The sequence below is a fragment of the Anomaloglossus baeobatrachus genome, unplaced genomic scaffold, assembly GCF_048569485.1.
Source record: "Anomaloglossus baeobatrachus isolate aAnoBae1 unplaced genomic scaffold, aAnoBae1.hap1 Scaffold_424, whole genome shotgun sequence".
Lineage (NCBI taxonomy): Eukaryota > Metazoa > Chordata > Amphibia > Anura > Aromobatidae > Anomaloglossus > Anomaloglossus baeobatrachus.
This window is the reverse complement of record NW_027443575.1, coordinates 40880-59375: the sequence shown is the minus strand read 5'-3', so window position 1 is coordinate 59375 and position 18496 is coordinate 40880. Positions and strand designations below refer to the sequence as shown.

General features: G+C 53.3%; 1 long non-coding RNA gene across 1 annotated transcript; it reads right to left on the bottom strand.

Moving 5' to 3' along the window:
- Nucleotides 1–1490: 1490 nt before the first annotated feature.
- On the bottom strand, nucleotides 1491–8707 carry LOC142279150 (uncharacterized). The gene is made up of 3 exons (XR_012741873.1): nucleotides 8633–8707; nucleotides 2011–2079; nucleotides 1491–1571 (listed from the first exon to the last, which is right to left on the bottom strand). It is a non-coding gene; the product is annotated as an uncharacterized LOC142279150 (long non-coding RNA).
- Nucleotides 8708–18496: the final 9789 nt, after the last annotated feature.

The following is an 18496-nucleotide window of genomic DNA, read 5'->3' as shown; positions in this document are numbered from 1 at the left end:
CCCCCTCTTTCCCGTGTAAGAGGATGCACTTTTTCAGCGTCCAACACGTGGATACTAATACCGTTCTCCACGTGTTCCTATTTCCGGCTATTAACACAAAATCGATGTGTTATAAAAAAACACTGGGGGACACGCCAATTCCCTTATCTCTCTGTTCCAAAAACAAACCAACGATTACAAAATGCTGAAAAACGCATAAACCAGTTAATTTCTCTAATCCAAACCAAAATAACACTTGTCTTTCTTTCAAATCATTACAACTTCTCTGTTTGCTTTACTATACAAAGGCTGCAGCCATCTTCTGTATATTACCCCACTGACCCCTCCTTTCTCCTCACTGCAAAGAGCTGCGCTGTTTTGACCCCGGTCTCTGCCTCTTCACTCCTTTACCCCCCTTGCTTCCTGCTCTCTTCTGTTCTCAGCGAAAAAATGCAGGCTGCGTAATTCGATCTCCGCTCTGTCTCAAGCAGCCGGTGAGCAATGGCCAACACACACTGACCCCCCTTCTCCTCCACAGAACAAAGACAGCAGCTGCGTCTGTGTGGGCTCTATCAACCCCCCTTCTTTCTAACACACACAAACTTTCCTCCCTGCTGCCCTCTTAGCAAAAGAACGTAGCTGCGTGAGCGAGTGACCCCCCACCTTTTTCTTGCTTTCCTCTTAGTGGAGAAATGCAGGGACGTAGAGTTGCAGTCTGTCCCTGCCCAAGTAGCCAGTGGGGGACTGACCCCCCCTCCTTTTGTATAAGAGACGGCAGGCACGCTGGGCTTCTCTCCACCATTTCTATAGCTGACTGCTCAGACAATTAACTCTCCGAGAACCAAACAGAGTAATCACAAGCCTGATTAACCATACACCTATATACAAATCAACAGCTACTCAAAAAGCCCCCCATTTCTACCTTACTTACAGCCAGAAATACAGACAGCCGGATCCTGTACAAAAGACCTAAAAGCCAGCACCTATAGGGTCTGGGTTTTTTCTCTAGGTCACCGGCGAGCGACAGTCACACCGTTAGGTCTCCGGTGCACTACCATTCTCCGGACTAGTGACCACCCCCTTTCGCCAGGTGTCTCTCGATCCACAGGTAAAACAGCACACACAATGTATATGATGCTTACCGTGAAACGAAGGGTGATCAAATCCTTGATATCGAGCAACACCTGGATACTTGTGGAGTAGCCCCCAGACGTCCGGAAAATGGAAGCTCTGACTCACTCTTCTCGGTGGCCCCACACTTGGCGCGCCAACTGTCAAGGTCAGAATGACGATGATGATGATGAGACTCAAAGGATCTCTCGGATCCGGCTGCTGTTTCTAATTAAAATGTCATGAGTGCACTTAGAGACTAAATAACTAGACACCAAGTCAGTTACATCTATCTCCATGACTGGCTCTTAACCAAGTGTACTTTTTATTGTTTGAAAGAAACTCTAGACCAAGCAGTAAGGGGGTGTAAAGAAAAGTTTTAGTCCAATCAAGTATCGCAGGGGAGGGCTTCATGACGTAGAGAGATCTACACATCCTCCTTGGATTGGTCAGTCCAGACTCCAGGAATTTCCTTTGTCCATCTGTCTTGGGTGCAAACAGGAAATAGCAGCCATCTTTACAATTATATGTGCTGGTATATACTGTGTCTAAGGAAAATACACTGAATATGCAATATACATATATACATGTTAGTAAGAAACAAAAGCATTCACAAATATGTGTGTTAGTTCATATCTACTGAACTATCTGAGTCTATGAAATGGCTGAATTAAGTATTTTTGGATACTCAATTCTTTATCCTCAACACCCCCATAGATAATGATGTAATGTGATGACATCAGAACCTCTCACCTCCCCGGTCATATCCTCTGTTATTCCCATAGATAATGATGTAATGTGATGACATCAGAACCTCTCACCTCCCCGGTCATATCCTCTGTTATTCCCATAGATAATGATGTAATGTGATGACATCAGAACCTCTCACCTCCCCGGTCATATCCTCTGTTAGCCTCTCACCTCTCCAATAAGATGGAAGATGATCTCCAGATTCAGGTTTAATATCTTCTCCATAATTTTGTCTTTGTCCTTATTCATCATTTATGGGTCAATCAAGAAAAATAAAAAGAAAAGAGAAATTTTTTATTGTAATGAAGATGAAATGATGTTAACAAAAAATCAACTAAAAACACAAAATATGTAAGGATAATAAGGGGAAATCATTGGAGAAAATAAACTGTAGGTTTCTTCCGTCCTCTTTCGGCGCCGACTGAATCTGATCTGAGGAGACTGTGCAGTAGATCGGGCGACTCCAACACTTTCTTAATGGTCCTAAAATTGTCCAGCTTTAAAGGAGTTAAACATAAATCATGTTTTCCTCTCCCCCATGTGTAGTGCGGGGTCTTTCGCGCTCTCTCTCCCTCATGTGTAGTGCGGGGTCTGTCGCTCTCTCTCCTCCATGTGTAGTGCGGGGTCTGTCGCTCTCTCCCCCCCTCCCTCATGTGTAGTGCGGGGTCTGTCGCTCTCTCCCCCCCATGTGTAGTGCGGGGTCTGTTGCTCTCTCCCCCATGTGTAGTGGGGGGTCTGTCGCTCTCTCTCCCCATGTGTAGTGCGGGGTCTGTCTCTCTCTCCCCCATGTGTAGTGCGGGGTCTGTCGCTCTCTCTCCCCCATGTGTAGTGCGGGGTCTGTCGCACTCTCTCTCCCCCATGTGTAGTGCGGGGTCTGTCTCTCTCTCCCCCATGTGTAGTGCCGGGTCTGTCGCTCTCTCGCCCTCATGAGTAGTGCGGGGTCTGTCGCTCTCTCTCCCTCATGTGTAGTGCCGGGTCTGTCGCTCTCTCTCCCTCATGTGTAGTGCGGGGTCTGTCGCTCTCTCCCCCATGTGTAGTGCGGGGTCTGTCTCTCTCTCCCCCATGTGTAGTGTGGGGTCTGTCGCTCTCTCTCCCCCATGTGTAGTGCGGGGTCTGTCGCGCTCTCTCCCTCATGTGTAGTGCGGGGTCTGTCTCTCTCTCCAAGTGTAGTGCGGGGCCTGTCGCTGTCTCTCCCCCATGTGTAGTGCGGGGTCTGTCGCTCTCTCTCCCCCTTGTGTAGTGCGGGGTCTGTCTCTCTCTCCCCCATGTGTAGTGCAGGGTCTGTCTCTCTCCCCCCCATGTGTAGTGCCGGATCTGTCGCTCTCTCTCCCCCCATGTGTAGTGCCGGATCTGTCGCTCTCTCCCCCATGTGTAGTGCGGGGTCTGTCGCTCTTTCCCCCATGTGTAGTGCGGGGTCTGTCGCTCTCTCCCCCATGTGTAGTGCGGGGTCTGTCTCTCTCTCCCCCATGTGTAGTGCGGGGTCTGTCGCTCTCTCTCCTCCATGTGTAGTGCGGGGTCTGTCTCTCTCCCCCCCATGTGTAGCGCGGGGTCTGTCGCTCTCTCTCCCTCATGTGTAGTGCGGGGTCTGTCGCTCTCTCTCCCTCATGTGTAGTGCAGGGTCTGTCTCTCTCTCCCTCATGTGTAGTGCGGGGTCTGTCGCTCTCTCTCCCTCATGTGTAGTGCGGGGTCTGTCTCTCCTCCATGTGTAGTGCAGGGTCTGTCGCTCTCTCTCCCTCATGTGTAGTGCGGGGTCTGTCGCTCTCTCTCCCATGTGTAGTGCGGGGTCTGTCGCTCTCTCTCTCCCCCATGTGTAGTGCGGGGTCTTTCGCTCACTCTCCGTCATGTGTAGTGCGGGGTCTGTCGCTCTCTCTCCCCCATGTGTAGTGCGGGGTCTGTCGCTCTCTCTCCCCCATGTGTAGTGCGGGGTCTTTCGCTCTCTCTCCCCCATGTGTAGTGCGGGGTCTTTTGCTCTCTCTCCCTCATGTGTAGTGCAGGGTCTGTCGCTCTCTCTCCCTCATGTGTAGTGCGGGATCTGTCGCTCTCTCTCCCCCATGTGTAGTGCGGGGTCTTTCGCTCTCTCTCCCTCATGTGTAGTGCGGGGTCTGTCGCTCTCTCTCCCCCATGTGTAGTGCGGGGTCTTTCGCTCTCTCTCCCTCATGTGTAGTTAGGGGTCTGTCGCTCTCTCTCTCCCTTATGTGTAGTGCGGGGTCTGTCGCTCACTCCCTCATGTGTAGTGCGGGGTCTGTCGCTCTCTCCCTAATGTGTAGTGCGGGGTCTGTCGCTCTCTCCCTCATGTGTAGTGCGGGGTCTGTCGCTCTCTCTCCCCCATGTGTAGAGCGGGGTCTGTCGCTCTCTCTCCCCCATGTGTAGTGCGGGTTCTGTCGCTCCCTCCTCCAAGTGTAGTGCGGGGCCTGTCGCGCTCTCTCTCCCCCATGTGTAGTGCGGGGTCTGTCTCTCTCCCCCCCATGTGTAGTGCGGGGTCTGTCGCTCGATCTCTCCCCCATGTGTAGTGCAGGGTCTGTCTCTCTCCCCCCCATATGTAGTGCTGGGTCTGTCGCTCACTCTCCCTCATGTGTAGTGTGGGGTCTGTCTCTCTCCCCCCCATGTGTAGTGCCGGGTCTGTCGCTCTCCCCCCCCATGTGTAGTGCCGGGTCTGTCGCTCTCTCCCCCCCATGTGTAGTGCCGGGTCTATCGCTCTCTCTCCCTCATGTGTAGTGCGGGGTCTGTCGCTCTCTCTCCTCCATGTGTAATGCGGGGTCTGTCGCTCTCTCTCCTCCATGTGTAGTGCGGGGTCTGTCGCTCTCTCTCCCTCATGTGTAGTGCGGGGTCTGTCGCTCTCTCTCCCTCATGTGTAGTGCGGGGTCTGTCGCTCTCTCTCCCTCATGTGTAGTGCGGGGTCTGTCGCTCTCTCTCCCTCATGTGTAGTGCGGGGTCTGACGCTCTCTTTCCCCCATGTGTAATGCGGGGTCTGTCGCTCTCTTTCCCTCATGTGTAGTGCGGGGTCTGTCGCTCTCTCTCCCTCATGTGTAGTGTGGGGTCTGTCTCTCTCCCCCCCATGTCTAGTGCCGGGTCTCTCGCTCTCTCTCCCTCATGTGTAGTGTGGGGTCTGTCTCTCTCCCCCCCATGTCTAGTGCCGGGTCTCTCGCTCTCTCTCCCTCATGTGTAGTGTGGGGTCTGTCGCTCTCTCTCCCTCATGTGTAGTGCGGGGTCTGATGCTCTCTCTCTCCCCCATATGTAGTGCAGGGTCTGTCTCTCTCCCCCCATGTGTAGTGCCGGGTCTGTCGCTCTCTCTCCCTCATATGTAGTGTGGGGTCTGTCTCTTTCCCCCCCATGTGTAGTGCGGGGTCTGTCGCTCTCTCTCCCTCATGTGTAGTGCGGTGTCTGTCGCTCTCTCTCCCTCATGTGTAGTGCGGGGTCTGTCGCTCTCTCCCCCCCATGTGTAGTGCGGGGTCTGTCGCTCTCTCTCCCTCATGTGTAGTGCGGGGTCTGTCGCTCTCTCTCCCTCATGTGTAGTGCGGGGTTTGTCGCTCTCTCTCCCCCATGTGTAGTGCGGGGTCTGTCGCTCTCTCCCTCATGTGTCATGCGGGGTCTGTCGCTCTCTCTCCCCCATGTGTAGTGCGGGGTCTGTCGCTCTCTCTCTCCCCATGTGTAGTGCGGGGTCTGTCGCTCTCTCTCTCCCCATGTGTAGTGCGGGGTCTGTCGCTTTCTCCCCCATGTGTAGTGCGGGGTCTGTCGCTCTCTCCCTCATGTGTAGTGCGGGGTCTGTCTCTCTCCCCCTCATGTGTAGTGCGGGGTCTGTCGCTCTCTCTCTCCCTCATGTGTAGTGCGGGGCCTGTCGCTCTCTCTCCCTTATGTGTAGTGCGGGGTCTGTCGCTCTCTCTCTCCCTCATGTGTAGTGCGGGGTCTGTCGCTCTCTCTCCCTTATGTGTAGTGCGGGGTCTGTCGCTCTCTCCCCCCCATGTGTAGTGCGGGGTCTGTTGCTCTCTCCCCCCCATGTGTAGTGCGGGGTCTGTCGCTCTCACTCCCCCATATGTAGTGCGGGGTCTGTCGCTCTCTCTCTCCCCCATGTGTAGTGCGGGGTCTGTCGCTTTCTCCCCCATGTGTAGTGCGGGGTCTGTCGCTCTCTCTCCCCCATGTGTAGTGCGGGGTCTGTCGCTCTCTCTCCCTCATGTGTAGTGCGGGGTCTGTCGCTCTCTCTCCCTCATGTGTAGTGCGGGGTCTGTCTCTCTCTCTCCCTCATGTGTAGTGCGGGGTCTGTCGCTCTCTCTCTCCCTCATGTGTAGTGCGGGGTCTGGCGCTCTCTCTCCCTCATGTGTAGTGCGGGGTCAGTCGCTCTCTCTCCCTCATGTGTAGTGCGGGGTCTGTCGCTCTCTCTCCCTCATGTGTAGTGCGGGGTCTATCGCTCTCTCTCCCCCATGTGTAGTGCGGGGTCTGTCGCTCTCTCTCCCCCATGTGTAGTGCGGGGTCTGTCGCTCTCTCCCTCATGTGTAGTGTGGGGTCTGTCGCTCTCTCTCCCTCATGTGTAGTGCGGGGTCTGTCGCTCTCTCCCTTATGTGTAGTGAGGGGTCTGTCGCTCTCTCTCCCTCATGTGTAGTGAGGGGTCTGTCGCTCTCTCTCCCTCATGTGTAGTGAGGGGTCTGTCGCTCTCTCTCCCTCATGTGTAGTGCAGGGTCTGTCGCTCTCTCCCTCATGTGTAGTGCGGGGTCTGTCGCTCTCTCCCTCATGTGTAGTGCCTCCTCCCTTGAGGGAGGGATTGTCCAGCAGTTACAGCGATGCCGCCGACCAGGTAAGTGCGTGTGACGCTGCCGTAGCGATAATGTTCGCTGCGGTAGCGATCACACGATATCGCATGCACGACGGGGGCGGGAGCTTTTGCGTACGATATCGCCAGCAATTTCTAGAAATATCGTAGCGTGTAAAGTCCGCTTTACAACTAGCAAGGGAGAAACCTAAAAGTGTGCAGTGTAAGTGCTGTGAGAATGCAGAAGCCGGCAGTCACCTCATCTCAAACCTGCACAAGCCCTTCAATTATAAAGTTCAGCCGTGTAGCATGCCCAATCCTAACAGCGTGTAATATACTCACTGTCAGGATTCGGCTCTGCTTGCTGGTTGCAGCAGTAATCACATGGCCACTCCACTCATGTGTGATTTTCATACTTACGGTCATCTGACAATTCGCTTTTCTTCTTTCCGCTCTCTTTCACTGATCATTGAAAGAATTAGGAAAAGCAGCTCGGCATCACATGACTAAAGGGGGCTTTACACGCTACGACATCGCTAATGCAAACTCGTTGGGGTCACGGATTTTGTGACGCACATCCGGCCGCATTAGCGATGTCGTTGCGTGTGACACCTATGAGCGATTTTGCATCGTTGCAAAAACGTGCAAAATCGCTCATCGGTGACATGGGGGTCCATTCTCAAAAATCGTTACTGCAGCAGTATTATTATTATTATTATTATTATTTATTATTATAGCGCCATTTATTCCATGGCGCTTTACAAGTGAAAGAGGGTATACGTACAACAATCATTAACAGTACAAGACAGACTGGTATAGGAGGAGAGAGGACCCTGCCCGCGAGGGCTCACAGTCTACAGGGAATGGGTGATGGTACAATAGGTGAGGACAGAGCTGGTTGCGCAGTGGTCTACTGGGCTGAGGGCTATTGTAGGTTGTAGGCAGTAGCGATGTTGTTCATCATTCCTGCGGTAGCACACATCGCTCCGTGTGACACCGCAGGAACGAGGAAGCTCTCCTTACCTGCTTCCCGGCCGCTATGCTGGAGGAAGGAGGTGGGCGGGATGTTACGTGCCGCTTATCTCCGCCCCTCCGCTTCTATTGGGCGGCGGTTCAGTGACGCAGCTGTGACGTCGCTGTGGTGCTGAACGAACCACCCCCTTAGAAAGGAGGCGGTTCGCCGGTCCCAGCGACGTCGCCAGGCAGGTAAGTATGTGTGACGGGTCTAGGTGATGTTGTGCGCCACAAGCAGCGATTTGCCCGTGTCGCGCAACAGATGGGGGCGGGTACCCACACTAGCGATATCAGGACCGATATATCGCAGCGTGTAAAGCCCGCTTAAGTATGAAAATCGCATATGAATGATTGGTCACATGATGACTACTCAGACTATGGGAGCGGAGTGCCGATTGGAGTTTTTCCAGAGTGGACAATGAGACTGTGGAAGGTTTGAGGGTTGGAGGCGGAGCTGGGCAGAGGCGGGGCTGGGCCTGGGCGGAGTCTCAAGGGGGCCCGAACATTTTGCCAGTATGGAGCCCTGAAATTCCTAGTGGCGGCCCTGCATCCCGCACATGGGAACGGGCTACACACAAAATACAGATATAAATTACAGTGACTAAACCAATCCTGACAGACGGGTACAGAGGGGAGCGGACCCTGCCCTCGGGGGCTCACAGTCTACAGGGGAATGGGGAGGAGACAGTAGGTCAGGGATACAAATATATAACACTGACATACGGGTACAGAGGGGAGCGGACCCTGCCCTCTGGGGCTCACAGTCTACAGGGTAATGGGGAGGAGACAGTAGGGCGGGGATACAAATATATAACACTGACAGACGGGTACAGAGGGGAGCGGACCCTGCCCTCGGGGGCTCACAGTCTACAGGGTAATGGGGAGGAGACAGTAGGTCGGGGATACAAATATATAACAATCAACTTTACAAATCAATACATAGAATTAAGCCATGTTGGACATTGGAGACAATGAAAGAAATCTCTTGTACCCGAGTCCCGTGCGTTTTAGGTGTAAAAATTGTATTTCTGCATTTACCATAAATTCCTCTCTCATTGAATACATTGGAGGACACCGGAGGATGATGTGGATTACACCGCACTGTTCTCTCCGTCTCTAAGGTGGGACGACGGGGGGCAATTACACCCAGCGCGAGCCCCCCTTAACGTGCAACACGGGCCCCTGCAAGCCCCCCAAAGTGCAGCATCACCCCCTGCGTAGTGCGAGCCCTCTCCACCGTGCGGCTTACCCCCTGCGAGCCCCACCCAACGTGTGGCCTCCCCCAGTGCGAGCCCCCCAACGTGTGGCCTCCCCCAGTGCGAGCCCCCCAACGTGTGGCCTCCCCCAGTGCGAGCCCCCCACGTGTGGCCTCCCCCAGTGCGAGCCCCCCCAACGTGTGGCCTCCCCCAGTGCGAGCCCCCCCAACGTGTGGCCTCCCCCAGTGCGAGCCCCCCCAACGTGTGGCCTCCCCCAGTGCGAGCCCCCCCAACGTGTGGCCTCCCCCAGTGCGAGCCCCCCCAACGTGTGGCCTCCCCAGTGCGAGCCCCCCCAACGTGTGGCCTCCCCCAGTGCGAGCCCCCCCAACGTGTGGCCTCCCCCAGTGCGAGCCCCCCCAACGTGTGGCCTCCCCCAGTGCGAGCCCCCCAACGTGTGGCCTCCCCCAGTGCGAGCCCCCCCAACGTGTGGCCTCCCCCAGTGCGAGCCCCCATGTGCAGCCTCCACAACGTGCGGCCTCCCCCCCCTGCGAGCCCCCTCAACGTGCAGCCTCTCTCCATGTGATTCCCCAACATGCAGCCACTCTCCATGCGAGCCCCCCCAAACAGCCAGTGCCGCCCCCTGCCCAGTGCGAGCCCCCCCAAATGTGCAGCGTCGCCCCCTGCCCAGTGCGAGCCTCCCTAAACGTGCAGCGTCGCCCCCTGCCCAGTGCGAGCCCCCCCCCCCAAAGTGCAGCGTCACAGTGTCGCCCCCTGCCCAGTGCGAGCCCCCCCAAATGTGCAGCGTCGCCCCCTGCGATGCCCCCAAACGTGCAGCGCCACCCCCTTGCGAGCCCCTCAAACAAGCAGCGTAGCCCCATGCACAGTACGAGCCACCCCAAATGTGCAGTATAGCCCCCCTCCTTATTGAAGCCTGCAAAGCACAGTGCTGCAGCCTCAGCACATTCCCTGTGACATATACACGAGCTGCAGCCCCCAACACTGACAGGAGACGCTGCTCTGTGCCCCCAACACTGACAGGATACGCTGCTCTGTGCCCCCAACACTGACAGGAGACGCTGCTCTGTGCTCCCCCAACACTGACAGGAGACGCTGCTCTGTGCCCCCAACACTGACAGGAGACGCTGCTCTGTGCCCCCAACACTGACAGGAGACGCTGCTCTGTGCCCCCAACACTGACAGGAGACGCTGCTCTGTGCCCCCAACACTGACAGGAGACGCTGCTCTGTGCCCCAAACACTGACAGGAGACGCTGCTCTGTGCCCCAAACACTGACAGGAGACGCTGCTCTGTGCCCCCCAACACTGACAGGAGACGCTGCTCTGTGCCCCCCAACACTGACAGGAGACGCTGCTCTGTGCCCCCAACACTGACAGGAGACGCTGCTCTGTGCCCCCCAACACTGACAGGAGACGCTGCTCTGTGCCCCCCAACACTGACAGGAGACGCTGCTCTGTACCCCCAACACTGACAGGAGACGCTGCTCTGTACCCCCCAACACTGACAGGAGACGCTGCTCTGTGCCCCCAACACTGACAGGAGACGCTGCTCTGTGCCCCCAACACTGACAGGAGATGCTGCTCTGTGCCCCCAACACTGACAGGAGACGCTGCTCTGTGCCCCCAACACTGACAGGAGACGCTGCTCTGTGCCCCCAACACTGACAGGAGACGCTGCTCTGTGTCCTCAACACTGACAGGAGACGCTGCTCTGTGCCCCCCAACACTGACAGGAGACGCTGCTCTGTGCCCCCAACACTGACAGGAGACGCTGCTCTGTGCCCCCCAACACTGACAGGAGACACTGCTCTGTACCCCCCAACACTGACAGGAGACGCTGCTCTGTGCCCCCAACACTGACAGGAGACGCTGCTCTGTGCCCCCAACACTGACAGGAGACACTGCTCTGTGCCCCCCAACACTGACAGGAGACGCTGCTCTGTACCCCCAACACTGACAGGAGACGCTGCTCTGTGCCCCCAACACTGACAGGAGACGCTGCTCTGTGCCCCCCAACACTGACAGGAGACGCTGCTCTGTGCCCCCAACACTGACAGGAGACGCTGCTCTGTGCCCCCAACACTGACAGGAGACACTGCTCTGTGTCCTCAACACTGACAGGAGACGCTGCTCTGTGCCCCCCAACACTGACAAGAGACGGTGCTCTGTGCCCCCCAACACTGACAGGAGACGCTGCTCTGTGCCCCCCAACACTGACAGGAGACGCTGCTCTGTGCCCCCCAACACTGACAGGAGACGCTGCTCTGTACCCCCAACACTGACAGGAGACGCTGCTCTGTACCCCCCAACACTGACAGGAGACGCTGCTCTGTGCCCCCAACACTGACAGGAGACGCTGCTCTGTGCCCCCAACACTGACAGGAGATGCTGCTCTGTGCCCCCAACACTGACAGGAGACGCTGCTCTGTGCCCCCAACACTGACAGGAGACGCTGCTCTGTGCCCCCAACACTGACAGGAGACGCTGCTCTGTGCCCCCAACACTGACAGGAGACGCTACTCTGTGCCCCCAACACTGACAGGAGACGCTGCTCTGTGCCCCCAACACTGACAGGAGACGCTGCTCTGTGCCCCCAACACTGACAGGAGACACTGCTCTGTGTCCCCAACACTGACAGGAGACGCTGCTCTGTGCCCCCCAACACTGACAGGAGACGCTGGTCTGTGCCCCCCAACACTGACAGGAGACGCTGCTCTGTGCCCCCAACACTGACAGGAGACGCTGCTCTGTGCCCCCCAACACTGACAGGAGACGCTGCTCTGTGCCCCCCAACACTGACAGGAGACGCTGCTCTGTACCCCCAACACTGACAGGAGACGCTGCTCTGTACCCCCCAACACTGACAGGAGACGCTGCTCTGTGCCCCCAACACTGACAGGAGACGCTGCTCTGTGCCCCCAACACTGACAGGAGATGCTGCTCTGTGCCCCCAACACTGACAGGAGACGCTGCTCTGTGCCCCCAACACTGACAGGAGACGCTGCTCTGTGCCCCCAACACTGACAGGAGACGCTGCTCTGTGTCCTCAACACTGACAGGAGACGCTGCTCTGTGCCCCCCAACACTGACAGGAGACGCTGCTCTGTGCCCCCAACACTGACAGGAGACGCTGCTCTGTGCCCCCCAACACTGACAGGAGACACTGCTCTGTACCCCCCAACACTGACAGGAGACGCTGCTCTGTGCCCCCAACACTGACAGGAGACGCTGCTCTGTGCCCCCAACACTGACAGGAGACACTGCTCTGTGCCCCCCAACACTGACAGGAGACGCTGCTCTGTACCCCCAACACTGACAGGAGACGCTGCTCTGTGCCCCCAACACTGACAGGAGACGCTGCTCTGTGCCCCCCAACACTGACAGGAGACGCTGCTCTGTGCCCCCAACACTGACAGGAGACGCTGCTCTGTGCCCCCAACACTGACAGGAGACACTGCTCTGTGTCCTCAACACTGACAGGAGACGCTGCTCTGTGCCCCCCAACACTGACAAGAGACGGTGCTCTGTGCCCCCCAACACTGACAGGAGACGCTGCTCTGTGCCCCCCAACACTGACAGGAGACGCTGCTCTGTGCCCCCCAACACTGACAGGAGACGCTGCTCTGTACCCCCAACACTGACAGGAGACGCTGCTCTGTACCCCCCAACACTGACAGGAGACGCTGCTCTGTGCCCCCAACACTGACAGGAGACGCTGCTCTGTGCCCCCAACACTGACAGGAGACGCTGCTCTGTGCCCCCAACACTGACAGGAGACGCTACTCTGTGCCCCCAACACTGACAGGAGACGCTGCTCTGTGCCCCCAACACTGACAGGAGACGCTGCTCTGTGCCCCCAACACTGACAGGAGACGCTGCTCTGTGCCCCCCAACACTGACAGAAGACGCTGCTCTGTGCCCCCCAACACTGACAGGAGACGCTGCTCTGTGCCCCCAACACTGACAGGAGACGCTGCTCTGTGCCCCCAACACTGACAGGAGACACTGCTATGTGCCCCCCAACACTGACAGGAGACGCTGCTCTGTGCCCCCAACACTGACAGGAGACGCTACTCTGTGCCCCCAACACTGACAGGAGACGCTGCTCTGTGCCCCCAACACTGACAGGAGACGCTGCTCTGTGCCCCCAACACTGACAGGAGGGTTGCGTCTAGATCAGAGTTGATTTTTTGTGGTCCTCAAAAAATCAACTCTGATCTAGCTGCTTCAGTAGTGAGCCGGCTATATCGGAGTTGATTTTTTGAGGCCTCATTTTTTCCACTCTGATTTAGCCGGCTCACTACTGAAGTGTCTAGATCAGAGTGGGTTTTTTGTGGTCCTCATTTTTTCCACTCTGATCTAGCCGGTTCAGTGCTGAAGTGTCTAGATCAGAGTTGATTTCTTGAGGCCTCGCTGCAGTCACATGTTTTTGGTCACCTCATTTTATCCACTCCGTTCTAGCTGCTTCACCAGTGAGGAGGCTAGATCAGAGTTGATTTTTTGATGATCTCTGTGATCTTTTCTCCATACAACACAGTTCAGTTTCTACAGCGGGGGCTGGAATCAGATTTATAATTGGAATGATTTCATGTTTTTATTTATTAGATGCTCACACTGTTATATTTATTATTTTTTTCCAAACGGCAAATTTTTATTTTCATTATTATTATAACTTACATTTTATTATTATTTTTTACAATATAAATAATTCCACACAGCGCTGATTGTTCAGTTTTGCTGGAATTTTAATTTTACCGTATTTCCACAAGTCGTGGCCGCAGGACTGACATTAAAAGAGTGGGCGGAGCCTCACAAGGAAAAACGGAACCGCGCAGCTGACAGTCTTCATAACTTACCATATTGGATCAGAGTGGATTTTTTGAGGATCTCTCTGTAGCCTTCATTATGTACATTTGGTACTGAGGTGACTGAAATTCAGTTTTTTGAAGAGTGGGAGGAGCCTCACGGCGAAAAACGTAACAGAGCGCAACCAAGAAAGTGCTTATAATTTCACACATTGTGTCGTAGTGGATTTTTTGAGGACCTCATTTTAGCCACTACATTATGTATATTTGGTACTGAGGTGACTGCAATGGATTTTTTCGAAGAGTGGGAGGAGCCTCAAAGCAAAAAGCGTAACAGAGCGCAGCTGAAAGTCCTCATAATATCCACATTGTGTCGTAGTGGATTTTTTGAGGACCTCAAAAAAGCCACTCCCTTCTAGCTGCTTCAGTAGTGAGCCGTCTATATCAGAGTGGATTTTTTGAGGACCTCATTTTAGCCACTACATTATGTACATTTGGTACTGAGGTGACTGCAATGGATTTTTTCGAAGAGTGGGAGGAGCCTCAAAGCAAAAAGCGTAACAGTGCGCAGCTGAAAGTCCTCATAATATCCACATTGTGTCGTAGTGGATTTTTTGAGGACCTCAAAAAAGCCACTCCGTTCTAGCTGCTTCAGTAGTGAGCCGTCTATATCAGAGTGGATTTTTTGAGGACCTCATTTTAGCCACTACATTATGTACATTTGGTACTGAGGTGACTGCAATGGATTTTTTCGAAGAGTGGGAGGAGCCTCAAAGCAAAAAGCGTAACAGAGCGCAGCTGAAAGTCCTCATAATATCCACATTGTGTCGTAGTGGATTTTTTGAGGACCTCAAAAAAGCCACTCCCTTCTAGCTGCTTCAGTAGTGAGCCGTCTATATCAGAGTGGATTTTTTGAGGACCTTATTTTAGCCACTACATTATGTACATTTGGTACTGAGGTGACTGCAATGGATTCTTTCGAAGAGTGGGAGGAGCCTCAAAGCAAAAAGCGTAACAGTGCGCAGCTGAAAGTCCTCCTAATATCCACATTGTGTCGTAGTGGATTTTTTGAGGACCTCAAAAAAGCCACTCCGTTCTAGCTGCTTCAGTAGTGAGCTGTCTATATCAGAGTGGATTTTTTGAGGACCTCATTTTAGCCACTACATTATGTACATTTGGTACTGAGGTGACAGCAATGGATTTTTTCGAAGCGTGGGAGGAGCCTCAAAGCAAAAAGCGTAACAGTGCGCAGCTGAAAGTCCTCATAATATCCACATTGTGTCGTAGTGGATTTTTTGAGGACCTCAAAAAAGCCACTCCGTTCTAGCTGCTTCAGTAGTGAGCCGTCTATATCAGAGTGGATTTTTTGAGGACCTCATTTTAGCCACTACATTATGTACATTTGGTACTGAGGTGACTGCAATGGATTTTTTCGAAGAGTGGGAGGAGCCTCAAAGCAAAAAGCGTAACAGTGCGCAGCTGAAAGTCCTCCTAATATCCACATTGTGTCGTAGTGGATTTTTTGAGGACCTCAAAAAAGCCACTCCGTTCTAGCTGCTTCAGTAGTGAGCCGTCTATATCAGAGTGGATTTTTTGAGGACCTCATTTTAGCCACTACATTATGTACATTTGGTACTGAGGTGACTGCAATGGATTTTTTCGAAGAGTGGGAGGAGCCTCAAAGCAAAAAGCGTAACAGAGCGCAGCTGAAAGTCCTCATAATATCCACATTGTGTCGTAGTGGATTTTTTGAGGACCTCAAAAAAGCCACTCCGTTCTAGCTGCTTCAGTAGTGAGCCGTCTATATCAGAGTGGATTTTTTGAGGACCTCATTTTAGCCACTACATTATGTACATTTGGTACTGAGGTGACTGCAATGGATTTTTTCGAAGCGTGGGAGGAGCCTCAAAGCAAAAAGCGTAACAGTGCGCAGCTGAAAGTCCTCATAATATCCACATTGTGTCGTAGTGGATTTTTTGAGGACCTCAAAAAAGCCACTCCGTTCTAGCTGCTTCAGTAGTGAGCCATCTATATCAGAGTGGATTTTTTGAGGACCTCATTTTAGCCACTACATTATGTACATTTGGTACTGAGGTGACTGCAATGGATTTTTTCGAAGAGTGGGAGGAGCCTCAAAGCAAAAAGCGTAACAGAGCGCAGCTGAAAGTCCTCATAATATCCACATTGTGTCGTAGTGGATTTTTTGAGGACCTCAAAAAAGCCACTCCGTTCTAGCTGCTTCAGTAGTGAGCCGTCTATATCAGAGTGGATTTTTTGAGGACCTCATTTTAGCCACTACATTATGTACATTTGGTACTGAGGTGACTGCAATGGATTTTTTCGAAGAGTGGGAGGAGCCTCAAAGCAAAAAGCGTAACAGTGCGCAGCTGAAAGTCCTCATAATATCCACATTGTCTCGTAGTGGATTTTTTGAGAACCTCAAAAAAGCCACTCCGTTCTAGCTGCTTCAGTAGTGAGCCGTCTATATCAGAGTGGATTTTTTGAGGACCTCATTTTAGCCACTCTGTTCTAGGTGATTCAGCAGTGAGCCGTCTAGATCAGAGTGGATATTTTGAGCACCTCATTTTTGCCACTCCATTCTAGATGATTCACTAGTGAGCTGTGTAGATTGGGCCCGTGAGTCACTGTGGCCCCGTGGACCTCCTGCCGACGATCGTACTTTCATTTATATCGGCATCACCATCACAGATGCCAATACAATTGAAAGGAACAATGCGAGGAGGAGCAGAACACTCTATTTCTAATCATTCTACTACTATGTGTCTGTGAGACACTGATGTTTCAGCATGGAGGACTGCGGTTACTAGAGATGAGCGAGCCTCTGAAGGCTCCGTTCGAGGTGCCGTTCGACGAACCGTTTGACGAACCTCTCAAACCCCATTGAAAACAATGGGAGGCAAACACCTAAAAACACATAGAAAACACCTTCAAAGGTGTCCAAAAGGTGACAAACAACTCACAACATACCACAAACACATGGGAAAGTGACAAGGACATATACTAATGCGAAAACAAAACAGCTGGACGAGGAAAAAGAGGAGGAGACACAGATATAGGCATGGCACGCCCTTCTAAAATCATGTAAAACACAGCAAGGGGACTCTAAGCAGAGTCTCCCTTTTTTCCAAAAATTGGGCCACACACACCCCTTCAGTGGCATCACTTGTGCCCCAGTTGCAAACTTGACCTGTTGATTTGCATCAAGCACATTCAAAAATACGCCAGCCTTAACTGTCTTCAGGATGACACCGGGGTAGGTAGCAAAGTCCTTGCTGAACTATGACTTGTTCATCTTGGATCATTTTTAAAAACACAGCAAGGGGACTCCAAGCGGAGTCTCCCTTTTTTCCAAAAATTGGGCCCCACACACACCACTTCAGTGGCATCACTTGTGCCCTAGTTGTAAACTTCACATGTTGACTTGCATCAAGCACAATCCAAATCCACAAGCCTTTACTCTCCCCAGGATGACACCGGGGTAGCAAAGTCCTTGCTGATCCATGACTTGTTCATCTTGATGAACGTTAGTCTGTCCACATTGTCACTGGACAGACGCGTGCGCTTATCTGTCAGCACACACCCAGCAGCACTGAAGACACATTCAGAGACAACGCTGGCCGCGGGACATGACAAGATCTCCAAGGCGTAAGTGGAGAGCTCTGGCCATTTTTCAAGATTTGAAGCCCAAAATGAGCAAGGCTCCATTTGCAAAGTCATGGCATCGATGTTCATTTGGAGATACTCCTGTATCATCCTCTCCAGCCGTTGACTATGTGTCAGACTTCTTGTCTCTGGTGGCCTTGCAAAGGAGGGTCTAAAAAATTATGGAACGATTCAATAAAACTGCTGTTACCACCAGATACGGTGCTGCTGGTACGGTTTGACTGTTGATGACGAGACAGTCCCCTGTTTGTCAAGTTACAACTGGGAGATTCACTCCCTGCACCTGCACGGTTGTTTGGTGGAAAAGCCGAGCTAAGATCGAGTAACAGCTTCTGCTGATACTCCTGCATACGTGCGTCCCTTTCTATGGCTGGAATTATTTTGCAAAACTTGGACTTGTACCGGGGATCTAAGAGTGTGGCAAGCCAGTAGTCATCATTACTTCTAATTCGGACAATCCGAGGGTCATGTTGAAGGTAGTGCAGCAAGAAGGCACTCATGTGTCTTGCGCATCCCTGCGGACCAAGTCCTTGCTGTGTTGGTGGCGGCAAGGTGATAACCATGCTGCCTTCCTCTGACATATCCTCCCAACCTCGAACAACCGAAATTTGACCAAGGTCTCCCTCATCAGCTGAGTCTTCCATGCCCATCGACAGTTCGTCCTCCATTTCTTCATGGGCTCCTGCCCCTTCCTAAACAGTTTGGCTGCTACCATGTGCCCTTGTTAATCTCTCTCCCCCACTGTCCCATGCCTGCCGCCTTGGTGATGATGAACGTCTGGTCCTTGTAGATCTTGTTAACCCTTCCGTTGTCATGCTAATAATGGCATTGTCAGCGCTAAACATATTCGTCGCCATGTCGAAGCTGTGCAGAAGGGTGCATAGGTCCTTGATCTGAGACCACTCCATCAGCGTGATCTGCCCCACCTCTGCATCTCGTTGGCCCAGGCTATACGTCATAACGTATTGCACCAGGGCTCGGCGGTGCTGCCACAGTCGCTGTAACATGGGGAGAGTCGAATTCCAGCGTGTCGTCACATCGCATTTCAGGCGATGAACCAGCAGGCCGAAAGACCTCTGCAGCGATGCAAGTCGGTCAGCTGCGGCGGTTGAACGGCGGAAGTGAGCAGAGAGTGACCGTGCCCTGTGCAGAAGCCCATCTAGGTCGGGATAGTGGGTGAAAAATTGCTGGACAACAAGG